Source organism: Armigeres subalbatus, chromosome 2 (genome assembly GCF_024139115.2).
Source record: "Armigeres subalbatus isolate Guangzhou_Male chromosome 2, GZ_Asu_2, whole genome shotgun sequence".
NCBI classification, from domain to species: domain Eukaryota; kingdom Metazoa; phylum Arthropoda; class Insecta; order Diptera; family Culicidae; genus Armigeres; species Armigeres subalbatus.
The window spans coordinates 282729129-282741281 of record NC_085140.1 but is presented as its reverse complement, the minus strand read 5'-3'; the positions used below and the strand labels follow the sequence as shown (position 1 = coordinate 282741281).

At 45.9% G+C, this 12153-nt stretch overlaps 1 protein-coding gene across 3 annotated transcripts in view; it reads right to left on the bottom strand.

Moving 5' to 3' along the window:
* The window catches only part of LOC134212328 (uncharacterized), a 59421-nt gene that overhangs the window by 21466 nt on the left and 25802 nt on the right, over positions 1-12153 (bottom strand). The window contains exon 3 of one of the 3 annotated variants that reach the window (XM_062690080.1): positions 488-1124. The exons of 1 other annotated variant lie outside the window; for it this stretch is intronic. The gene's annotated coding sequence lies outside the window, so the exon portion shown is untranslated. Of the gene's footprint in view, positions 1-487; positions 1125-12153 lie in introns of those variants that run through there. One more of the 3 variants, XM_062690078.1, reaches the window with a different exon arrangement.

Here is a 12153-nt window from a genome sequence, read left to right as displayed (position 1 = left end):
TTGATAATTTAAAAGTAAGATCGCAGGTGAGTTTGATCATCCTCGATTTTTTGAAAATTTGATTTTTCCCAGCATACTCATAAACATGTTTTGTTACGGTGGCATTCATAAACTACGCTCTAATGGAATTTTCGCTCAAAGGCCACACTGCCAATATATTCCGAACGGACTGCGAAGTGAGGGAGGCATGAAATCTCAATTCGAGACCGGAAACAACGCAACAAAGGAAAATAGTAGTGGTTTCTTCAGTTTCTTCAGAATGACCTTTAAAACAAATTGTCTTTACGTGCACAAACATGATATATTCTATCAACTATACATATTTAGTGAGAGTTGTGTATTGGCCATGGCTTATAATATTTCTGTGACGTCACATACAACTAATGCTATACTTGCGGTTTGGAAAATAACTAGGGTAATTCGCCAAATGTTGAACGGCTAATTTTGTCGCCTATTGTTGAACGCACGTGTATTTCTTATGGGAGTTCAACAATAGGCGACAAAATTAGCCGTTCAACATTTGGCGGTTTCCCCTAATGGTTGTCGTTGGCGGCGAGCCGGACAGGACTGGCTCGTTGGCAGCCTGGAGGCTTGATAACGGACGGACGGCTCGATGACGGATGATCGGCTCGTAGACGGGCGGACGCTTGATAACGGATGGACGGCTCGATGGCGGATGATCGACTTGTAGGCGGACGGACGCTGGATAACGGACGGACGGCTCGATGGCGGATGACCGACTCGTAGGCTAGCGGACGCTGGATAACGGACGGACGACTCGATGGCGGATGACTGGCTCGTAGGTGGACGGCCGGTTCGTTGAAAAACGTACGATTCTTCTACGGATCAGGAGTGATGATTCGTTGGCTTCGTTTCGTCGACTTTGTGTCGGTTTGTCGGCGAGTTGAAAGTTCCGGCCCGTTGGCGGGGGAATCGAGTAGAGCTCCGATGGTAGATAGCGTTAATTTATCCACGCTCGCCTCGGGAAATAAAAGATGGCCGCCCGCTATCGTCAATCACCTTTTCAGGTTCCGTGCTTCCGCTCACGTATTCTGAAGATCAAAGATGGCGTCCTTCCTCCGAATTGGCTGATCGAGGATACAAAAGAAAAAGGCCCTGTGGACCTACCACGTCTATTAGTTTTACGTCCCGAATTCCGCGTTTGCCCCTCAAAACCGCTTTTCCCGCAGAAATAGTAATATCCTAACTAGTTTACCTTTTTCTTATTGCAGGGCTGGTAGCGACCGAAGCCACTCAAAATAGTGACTTTAGTGACCAAAGCTGACGAAAAAAGGGACCAAATAGTGACTTTCAGTTGCAGAAAAAGTGACCAAATAGTGACTTCCAATTTCAAGTGCAAGGTCGATGAGACGAAATCAAGCGTTTTTGGGTCGAAGGAGAATATTTTTTTGTAATTTGTGGCGGAAAACATCTTTCACTCGCCACTCTTTTCTCTTAAAACGAGCTCAGAAGAAAAATGAAAATCGTACTCGGTAACTTACGGTAACGTACTCGGTAACTCGGTAACGATTTGTCATAGGTGCCACGGATGTTTTTGGTATTTTTAGTGCAACAGGCACAACAGTAGGATCGTTTTGGTAGAAAACGATACAAAAAATATGAAGATTCATGTACAACGAGCTTGGGATTGAACGTTCGACCTCCTGCTTGTAAATAGGAACATGCTCTCTGAATTTTTAAATATTTTAACTCCAAAATACGCAGATTTTCCGACTTGAGGTGCGTATTAATGAACGATTTTTGCTATGGAATTCGACAGCGCATGCAATCTTCAAAATTGGAGAGACTTGATCGCCTTTCTATGATATCTACTCAATAAATATTTGCTTAGAGCAAACCCTTCATTACATCTGTAAAAAAGCCGCTTGAGAACAAATTATATTTTCTTGAATTTTTTAGACAAATGTTTATATGGATACCTAATGAGAGATAAAGTCTCCTCAAATTGAGGCAACAACTCAAAATTCAAATATCCTGAAGTTGTGGTGGAATAATGGCATTTTTATCAGTGAAGATCATTTAGCATATTTATGGATTTGTGCTGTGAAAAAATGATAGCATTTGTAACATATGCATATGCATTTTGGTTGATTTTGTAAATCGTTTGTTAATCCTCCCCACAAACTCAATCATTTCCAGCTTACCATAGATAAGCAAGATAGTAAAACCTGTATTACTGTTGTGGAGTGTAACAAATATGCGATCATGGGCAGTTTAGTTCTTGGTAAAACAGGGGAGAATCAAGTCTTCTCACCTTCCCCTACTGCATAAAGTTTGAGTTAAAAAAAAACACTAAATCGACAGGTCTCCTGCTTGACTGTATACCAATTTATAAACTGTGACGTAAAACACCTTCAATGAGCTACTGGTTAAATGCCAATAGGAGCAGCGAGTTAAATGGCTGGCTATGTTTCAGAGTGATCATTTTTCCAAGATCATTTCCGCCAATTTTCAATTTCTGCCATAAACAAAACAGCTTCCGCTTTATACAAAAATCTTAGTCAATAGTTTCAAAATAGTTGAAAATAGTGACTTTTTGCGAGAAAAAGTGACTTTAGTGACTTGAGGTCGAAAAAAGAGACTTTTTAGTGACTAGCCCGAAAAAAGTGACCAAGTCACTAAAAAGTGACCCGCTACCAGGCCTGTTATTGTATTGCACTAGTTTTTCACACACTGCACTGCAAGCATAGGACCAAAACTAAGTCCAATTACCCTAATAGACAAAACCTTTAGAACAATTACAATATAATTTTCTATTAAACTTTTCACTAACCGCTTTCCTTCGTGCAATTTTCATCTATACACGAAATTTAATCTAACTTTTAGCGGTCTCTTACATAGGTCTATAATAAAAGACAGACAGTAAATTAAAAAAATCACTACTTTAAATTACTCTTTAAATGAGCTTTACACGAGTTTCTTAGGGACACAACGCGCACTAACCGCTCACTTGTGTCTTCAGAACGGAATTGAAGTGGCGAGTGCTAGCTATGCCAAGCACGACCGTATTGGTTCCACTAGAATACGAGCAACACCCGAAATTGCTGTATTTACATATTTATAGTTTCGTGAATATTATCGTCTCTCTGCTTGTCTGTGAGTTGTTCTACGGCGGAGAGTATTTTGCCGGCACTCAAACCGCTGCTTATAGATTGTGAGTTAGTGAGTGTGTAGCGACCCTAAACGCCATGCAATAATCATCATTTTTCTTCTATATTTAAAGTATGTCATATAAACGAACAAAAGGAAAGATTGGACAGGTTGGAACCTGTCCATTTATGTTTATCAAATAGCAAGCGCTGTTGAAAATAAACAACGGATATTTAAGTATAAGCAAAACTTGGCGAATAAGCTGGCCTAGAAACAGTAGCTGGCTCAATTATTAAATAATTGTTTATTTAGAGAGTACGAATGCTCTCGGAGCAGAATGTCACATGAGAGTAAATGTAGGTAGCATGCCGCATTCTTCAAAAGGTAGTATGCAACATTACTGAAAATGAGAGAAAAATTATAAACAATAGCCAGTAGTTATAAATAACGTTTTTGTAAATAAAGAAGAGAGTCGGATTTTGGACTTGGAGTTAGCAAGTCACATCAGAATTGTTCAAGTGTTTTATTTTTCAAATTGTGATGACTGTTAGATACTTGGTTACCGCACAACGGGAAACACTGCGGTAAAGTACTGGAATTTGTCCACGATTAAACGGTCTCTGTTCGTTTTCGCATAACTCGAAGACGTCTTGATGGATTTTCCGGTGAAAACTAAAATTAAGATACCCATGGCAGGGTTATTAGGGTTATAGGATTACATTAGGTTCTGCAGGATGACGTCACGAATGAATTTGGTCCTCGTCGAATGAACTTTTTTGACAGTTCAGTAGTACTATCTACTGACTCCGACAAGGTTCGACTTCGTGATTGGGTGGCTGCCCCGAGTCCAACGCGAAGTACCGTGGACCCCCGATAATTTGAACGGTACCTCATTCAAATTAACGGGGTTCATTTTTAATTTGAACTTCTGGTTACTCTATTTGCATCAGAAAAACTGGTTTCTGGCCGCTCTCTTTGCTGGTTTGTTTTGATTCTGCGTTCCGTTTCACAATGTTTTATTTTTCTTCTCTCGATTCCACGTGCTAAATGACGTTTGAACCATTTTTAATTTGAACGATGTTCAAACCAACGGGGTTCAAATTAAAAAGTGTTCAGATTAAAAGCGGTCATATTACCGGGGGTCCACGGTACTACTAATTTGTCATCTGTTTGAGGTTACGTACAGACGCTGCAGAACCTAATTGGAAGTGTGAGAGATCTTGAACCTCTCCTAATGAACATGGAAAGGGGTGTATTAAGGTCTAAATAATAATTGCGAAGGAGTCACAAATGCAATTTCTGGAACCATTGGTTACAGACTATCGAAGTTAAAAGTCACATTGATAAGGAGAGAGAGAGAGAGAGAGAGAGAGAGAGAGAGAGAGAGAGAGAGATAGAGAGAGAAAGTGAAAAAGTCTGTTAAACAGAATACGCGACAGAATTTTGTACGCCTAGTTCAGAAAGGTAATTGAAGCAGCTGATTCATAGATGCTGATCAGGCTGTAGTTGAAGAATTTCCTCTTCATTCTCAACACGCAACTGCGGTCGCTTATCGGCTTCCACCGGATAACTCGTTTCATATGCTTCCCGAATCCCGATCACCATGAAGCCAACTCTACGTTCTGCTCTGCAGTACTTGAATGAAGTGTTTGCGATGATATCTACTGTTTGGGTTTCACGATGTTCGGTTTATAGCCAACATATTTTCGGGATGACTGCCACTTCTTTTGCCTTTCTTGGTAACTATAGAAAACTTTGGTAAGCAACTCTACCAGGGTTGCGCTACCAGCATCGTGTTGGAGGGGCTACCTCTGTTCTGACACGATGCAGCACAGTTTACACAGTTTACACAGAGTCCCACGCTCGAACTCGAACGATGATCAGCCGCCCTAACATGGGGAACAGGAACAGACGCTCAATCAGATTTGCACTTCCTTGAACGCATTACCACGGACCGGGTGTTCGCTGTACGTCAGGTATTGCAGAAATGCCACAAATACATCATCTATTCATCGACTTCAAAGCCTCATGTGATACAATCGATTGGAACTACCGGTCTAATAAGCGTTTTGTAGATAGTCAGTTTGGTACGACGGTGAACTCTATTTGCTCGGTCCGTTTTTCGGAGTCCAAAGCACGTACGATTTCCTGCCATGATGCGTCTTAATTTTTTTCTGCTGGTATTGTTATCGGAGGTCAACAGTGAACTCAAGTGCAAACAATTCTTCAACCACCTCGATTTCGACACCACCGATACAAACTCGTGGCGGTGGCTTACATTGCCCTTTCTTGAGCCTCTTCCTATCATATACTTCGTCTTCGACGTGTCAATGAGAAGTCCAATCAGTTTAGCTTCCCTTTTCAGTCTGATGTAGGCTTTCTCCATCTTCTTAAAGCTACGTGCCATTATATCAATGTCGTCGGCGAAACCAAATAGTCGAACGGACTTCGTGAAAATCGTACCACGCGTGTCAATCCCTGCCCTTCGTATTACTCCTTCCAAAGCAATGTTGAATAGCAGGCACGAAAGACCTTGCCGTAACCCACTACGCGTATCAAAGGGACTCGGGAATGCTCCTGAAACTCGAACTACGCAATTCACCCGATTCATCGTCGCCTTGACCAATCGTATCAGTTTATCCGGAAATCCGTGTTCGTGCATTAGCTGCCATAGCTGATCCCGATCGATTGAATGATATGCGGCTTTGAAGTCGATAAATAGATGATGTGTGGGCACGTTGTATTCGCGGCATTTCTGCAATACCTGACGTACGGCGAACACCTGATGTGTGGTATAGCGTTCACCCATAAATCCCGCCTGGTACTGCCCCACGTACTCTCTTGCAATTGGTGTTAGTTAGCGGCATAAAATTTGGGAGAGTACACTACTAAAAATCCACACATATTTATTGGCAAAAATCCATAGATTTAACTTATGATGTATATCAGCGCACACATAACCATTCTCCACGCGAACTACTAATAAAATATATATCCAAACTAGTCGACCCGGCAGACGTTGTCCTGCGTAGTAGGCGAAAATGCTCATGTGAAATTTCCATTCGAATCCTAATTTTAGATTTTTCAATTTGCACAACCTTTCGCGTAATTTTTGCATGAGGAAATATCATATAAACCCGTCGGAAACGGTAACGAACATATCTGCTGAAGAAATGAAGAAAATCCATCCAGCCGTTTTCGAGTTATGCGGATACGAACACAGACCATTTCATTTTTATATATATACTAGTTGACCCGGCAGACGTTGTCCTGCATAGTAGGCGAGAATGTGCGTTCCGAACTGCCCATGCAAAGTTCGCATAGGAATCACAATTTTAGTTTTTCACGGTTTGCTCAACTTTACTCGTAATTTTCGCATTAGGAAATATCATATAAACCCGTCGGAAACTATAACGAATGTTTCTGCTGAAGAAATGAAAAAAATCCATCCAGCCGTTTTCGAGTTATGCGGATACGAACACAGACCATTTCATTTTTATATATAAGAAGATAGAAGATAAACTTTATGTGTGGTCTCGAACTAGCAATTATTTAATTTATGTGTGGTTCCATATCGATTATATTAGGGTGGAGCTATTGCAAAAATTTATAACGGCGACACATATATCTTATATAGATATTTTTGGCAGTGTACCTTGTAGGCGGCGTTCAGCAATGTGATTGCGCGGTAGTTGCTACAATCTAGCTTATTGCCCTTTTTGTAGATGGGACACACGACACCTTCCATCCACTCCTGCGGCAGAACCTCATCCTCCCAAACCTTGGTAATTACCCAGCGCTCTAGTCAGTGCCTCACCACCGTATTTGACCCGAGCAACACAAGTCAGATAAAAATGGTTGCAGCAACATGATTGTGACTAAATCTGGTCGCACATGGGTTGCAGTAACGCATGTGAAACATGTGTGCTCCTTGGGGAGTAGCTCTCCTGGTAGTCAACTCCAGGGGCTTTTTTGTTTTTCAGCCGGCCGATCTCCTCCTGGATTTCCTGGAGATACGCAGCCGGAAGTCGCATGTCTTGCGCACGTGCTCCTAGGTTCATTTCCATACCGCACCGTTGTCTGCCCCATCGCCATTCAGGTGCTCTTCGTAGGGCTCCCGCCACCTTTGGATCAGAAGGTTCCCGTTTATGTCCTTACACATATCGGGCTGTGGCACGTAACCCTTACGTGGACGGTTTAACTTATCATAGAACTTTCGTGCGTTATCAGCGCGGTACAGTTGCTCCGTCTCTTCTTGGTCTCGATCTTCCTGCTGGCGCTTTTTTCTCCGAAAAATCAAGTTTTGTCTGTTCCGCGCCCGTTTGTATCGTGCCTCGTTCGCCCTCGTGCGGTGTTGCAGCAATCTCGCCCATGATGGGCTGCATTCTTCTCCTCAACCAACTGCTCACATTCGCCGTCATTTATTATTTATCATCAGACTAAGGCCGGAGTAGCCTGTGCTGCACATAAAAGACTTCTCCATTCAGCTCGGTTCATGGCTGCACTTCGCCAACCACGCAGTCTGCGGAGGGTCCGCAAGTCGTCCTCCACCTGATCGATCCACCTTGCCCGCTGTGCACCTCGCCTTCTTGTTCCCGTCGAATAGTTGTCGAGAACCATTTTCACCGGATTACTGTCCGACATTCTGGCTACGTGCCCGGCCCACCGCAGTCTTCCGATTTTCGCGGTGTGAACGATGGATGGTTCTCCCAACAGCTGATGCAACTCGTGGTTCATTCGCCTCCTCCACGTACCGTCCGCCATCTGCAACCCACCATTGATGGTACGCAACACTTTCCTTTCGAAAACTCCCAGTGCGCGTTGGTCCTCCACGAGCATCGTCCAGGTCTCGTGTCCGTAGAGAACTACCGGTCTTATAAGCGTTTTGTAAATAGTCAGTTTGGTACGGCGGCGAACTCTATTCGATCGAAGCGTCTTGCGGAGTCCAAAGTACGGACGATTTCCAGCCACTATGCGTCTCCGAATTTCTCTGCTGGTATCGTTATCGGCGGTCACCAGTGAGCCCAAGTACACGAATTCTTCAACCACCTCGATTTCGTCACCACCGATAGAAACTTGTGGTGGGTGGCTCACATTGACCTCTCTTGAGCCTCTTCCTATCATGTACTTCGTCTTCGACATGTTGATGACTAGTCCAATCCGTTTAGCTTCGCTTTTCAGTCTGATGTAGGCTTCCTCCATCCTCTCAAAGTTACGTGCCATGATATCAATGTCGTCGCGAAACCAAATAACTGGACGGACTTCGTGAAAATCGCACCACTCGTGTCAATCCCTGCCCTTCGTATTACTCCCTCCAAAGCGATGTTGAATAGCAGGCACGAAAGACCATCACCTTGCCGTAACCCTCTACGGGTTTCGAAGGGACTCGAGAATGCCCCTGAAACTCGAACTACGCACATCACCCGATCCATCGTCGCCTTGATCAACCGTATCAGTTTATCCGGAAATCCGTTTTCGTGCATTAGCTGCCATAGCTGGTCCCGATCGATTGTATCATATGCGGCTTTGAAGTCGATAAATAGATGATGTGTGGGCAAGTTGTATTCGCGGCATTTCTGCAATACCTGACGTATGGCGAACACCTGGTCTGTGGTAGAGCGTTCACCCATAAATCCCGCCTGGTACTGCCCCACGAACTCTCTTGCAATTGGTGTTAGTCGACGGCATAAAATTTGGGAGAGTACCTTGTAGGCGGCGTTCAGCAATGTGATTGCGCGGTAGTTGCTACAATCCAGCTTATCGCCCTTTTTGTAGATGGGACACACGACACCTTCCATCCACTCCTGCGGCAGAACCTCATCCTCCCAAACCTTGGTAATCACCCAATGCAGCGCTCTAGCCAGTGCTTCACCACCGTGTTTAAACAGCTCTCCTGGTAGTTGGTCAACTCCAGGGGCTTTGTTGTTTTTCAGCCGGCCGATCTCCTCCTGGATTTCCTGGAGATTCGGAGCCGGAAGTCGCATGTCCTGCGCGCGTGCTCCTAGAGTCCTAGGTTCATTACCATACCGCCACCGTTGTCTGCCATATCGCCATTCAGGTGCTCTTCGTAGTGCTGCCGCCACCTGTGGATCACCTCACGCTCGCTCGTAAGAAGGTTCCCGTTTATGTCCTTACACATATCGGGCTGTGGCACGTGGCCTTACGTGAACGGTTCAACTTCTCATAGAACTTTCGTGCATTATTAGCGCGGTACAGTTCCTCCGTCTCTTCACGGTCTCGATCTTCCTGCTGGCGCTTTTTCCTCCGGAAAATCGAGTTTTGTCTGTTCCGCGCCCGTTTGTATCGCGCCTCGTTCGCCCTCGTGCGGTGTTGCAGCAATCTCGCCCATGCTGCATTCTTCTCCTCAACTAACTGCTCACATTCGCCGTCATACCAGTCGTTTCTCTGATCCGGAGCCACCGTGCCTAGTGCAGCGGTTGCGGTGCTTCCAATGGCGGATCGAATATCTCTCCAGCCATCTTCAAGAGATGCTGCGCCTAGCTGCTCTTCCGTTGGGAGTGCCACTTCCAGCTGCTGCGCGTAGTCTTGGGCTAGTCTACCGTCTTGTAGCCGCCCAATGTTAAGCCGCGGCGGACGACTCCGACGCGTGTTGATCACCGTCGAGAGTTTTGAGCGCAGACATACTGCGACGAGGTAGTGGTCGGATTCAATATTCGCACTGCGGTAAGTGCGTACGTTCGTGATGTCGGAGAAGAATTTACCGTCGATTAGAACGTGGTCGATTTGGTTTTCCGTTACTTGATTAGGTGATTTCCATGTGGCCTTGTGGATATACTTACGGGGGAAGAAAGTGCTTCGGACTACCATTCCGCGGGAGGCTGCAAAGTTTATGCATCGTTGGCCGTTGTCGTTCGATACGGTATGCAGACTATCCGGTCCGATGACCGGTCTATACATTTCCTCCCTTCCTACCTGAGCGTTCATGTCACCGATGACGATTTTGACGTCCCGCAGTGGGCATCCATCGTATGTCTGCTTCAGCTGCGCATAGAACGCTTCTTTCTCGTCGTCGGATCTCCCTTCGTGTGGGCAGTGCACGTTGATGATGCTAAAGTTGAAGAAACGGCCTTTTATCCTCAGCTTGCACATCCTTGCGTTGATTGGCTGCCACCCAATCACGCGTTGGCGCATCTTTCCCAGCACTATGAAGCCGGTTCCCAGCTCGTTGGTGGTGCAACAGCTTTGGTAAAAGGTAGCCGCTCGATGCCCGCTTTTCCACACTTTCTGTCCTGTCCAGCAGATTTCCTGCAGCGCTACGACATCGAAGTTGCGGGGATGTAATTCATCGTAGATTACCCTATCGCAACCTGCAAAGCCTAGCGACTTGCAATTCCATGTTCCAAGCTTCCAATCGTGATCCTTTATTCGTCGCCTAGGTTGTTGCCGATTATATCGAGTCGTATTATCTTCTATGTCGTTCGTAATGGTTGTTATTAAAGGCGGCCGTCGGAAGGCCGTCATGTCAGCACTTTTTAGCGTTCAAACTACCACCAAGGGCTGCGAAATGGTGAGTTGACATCCGGGAAGGGGCGCCTAACATAGCTCTGGTCCTCCACAAGTTCCAATACTCACGCTTCCACGGGTCTTCCGATGACAATTGACCGCCAGCTAAGGGTTGCGTACTTAGCTGGTAGTGCAACCTGGGCACTGTTGTCCTTCTGACATCAGCTAGAGTGAGAGGGTGCGTACTGTGGGGTCTGCCTAGGATGTGGTGGGGTTCGACAGTGGGCTCTGTTGAACTTCTATAAAAAGCTGCATGTGTCCCCAAGCAGGCCCTATCAAAGCGACCGTGTGCCGCTCAAAGCGCACTAGCCTAGTCCTGGTGTTGGGTGGGACTTTAAACAAATTTGACCCGACTGATCGAGCGTCTGTCCACCAAGGAGGTGCGGCTCCAACAGCGTCTGTTCTGGCATCCAGCGGCTGAGTATGAAATGCTGGAAGCTATACCTAAGATGGCAGCCCCATCCCGGTGGATAGGGAACCTTGGGCCAACAACCTACTGTTCCCGAAACATCAATTTGTTCGAGAATCCGATAATGAAAGAATACGGACTGATTTTACGGCGACGACTCTTAGCGCGAAACAACGGACACGAATAGGAACATGGAACGTTTTAACCCTAGCCCAGCAGGGTAAATTGGCACAACTTGCCAATGAGGCACGCCGCATGAAGCTTGAGATCCTGGGACTGAGTGAAGTCCGTTGGCCAAACTTTGGAGAACACAGAACGCCGTCGGGACAAGTTCTGCTATACTCTGGTTTACGAGGTGAACACGCTCCCCGGCATCGCGGAGTTGGCTTCCTACTAAGCGCTCAGGCACACTCTGCGCTTATGAAGTGGGAACCTATAAGTGAAAGGATAATCGTTGCCAGATTTAGAACACGGGTCCGAAACCTTACTATAATCCAATGTTATGCGCCAACCGATGCTGCCGATCTGCAAGACAAAGAGAACTTCTACAGTCAACTCAATGCCGTCGTAGATAGAACTCCGAAGGGTGATATCAAGATCTGTTTGGGCGACTTCAATGCGAAGATCGGATCCGACAACTCGAACCATGAGCGCATTATGGGACGCCATGGTCTCGGAGAAATGAGCGAAAACGGAGAGCTGTTCGCAGAATTTTGTGGTAATAACGACATGGTGATCGGGGGATCGCTCTTCCCTCATCGACCGGTTCACAAGGTCACGTGGGTCTCCCGTGACGGCTTTACAGAAAATCAAATCGACCACATCTGCATCAGCCGAAAATGGAAACGGAGCCTTCTTGATGTACGGAATAAACGTAGTGCCGATATTGCGTCTGATCATCACCTCCTCATCGGCGAAATACGCCTGCGCATTGCGCGGATTCGTCGGCAGGAGGAAAGAGTTGGACGACGATTCAACACACGCCGACTGGAAGATGCCACGGTGAAACGGTCCTTCGTTGAAGAACTGGAGACGCGTGCTGCAGATATTCCGGAAGGTGGCAGCGTGGAAGACCAATGGACCGCCATCAAGAATGCCTTCATCGCCAC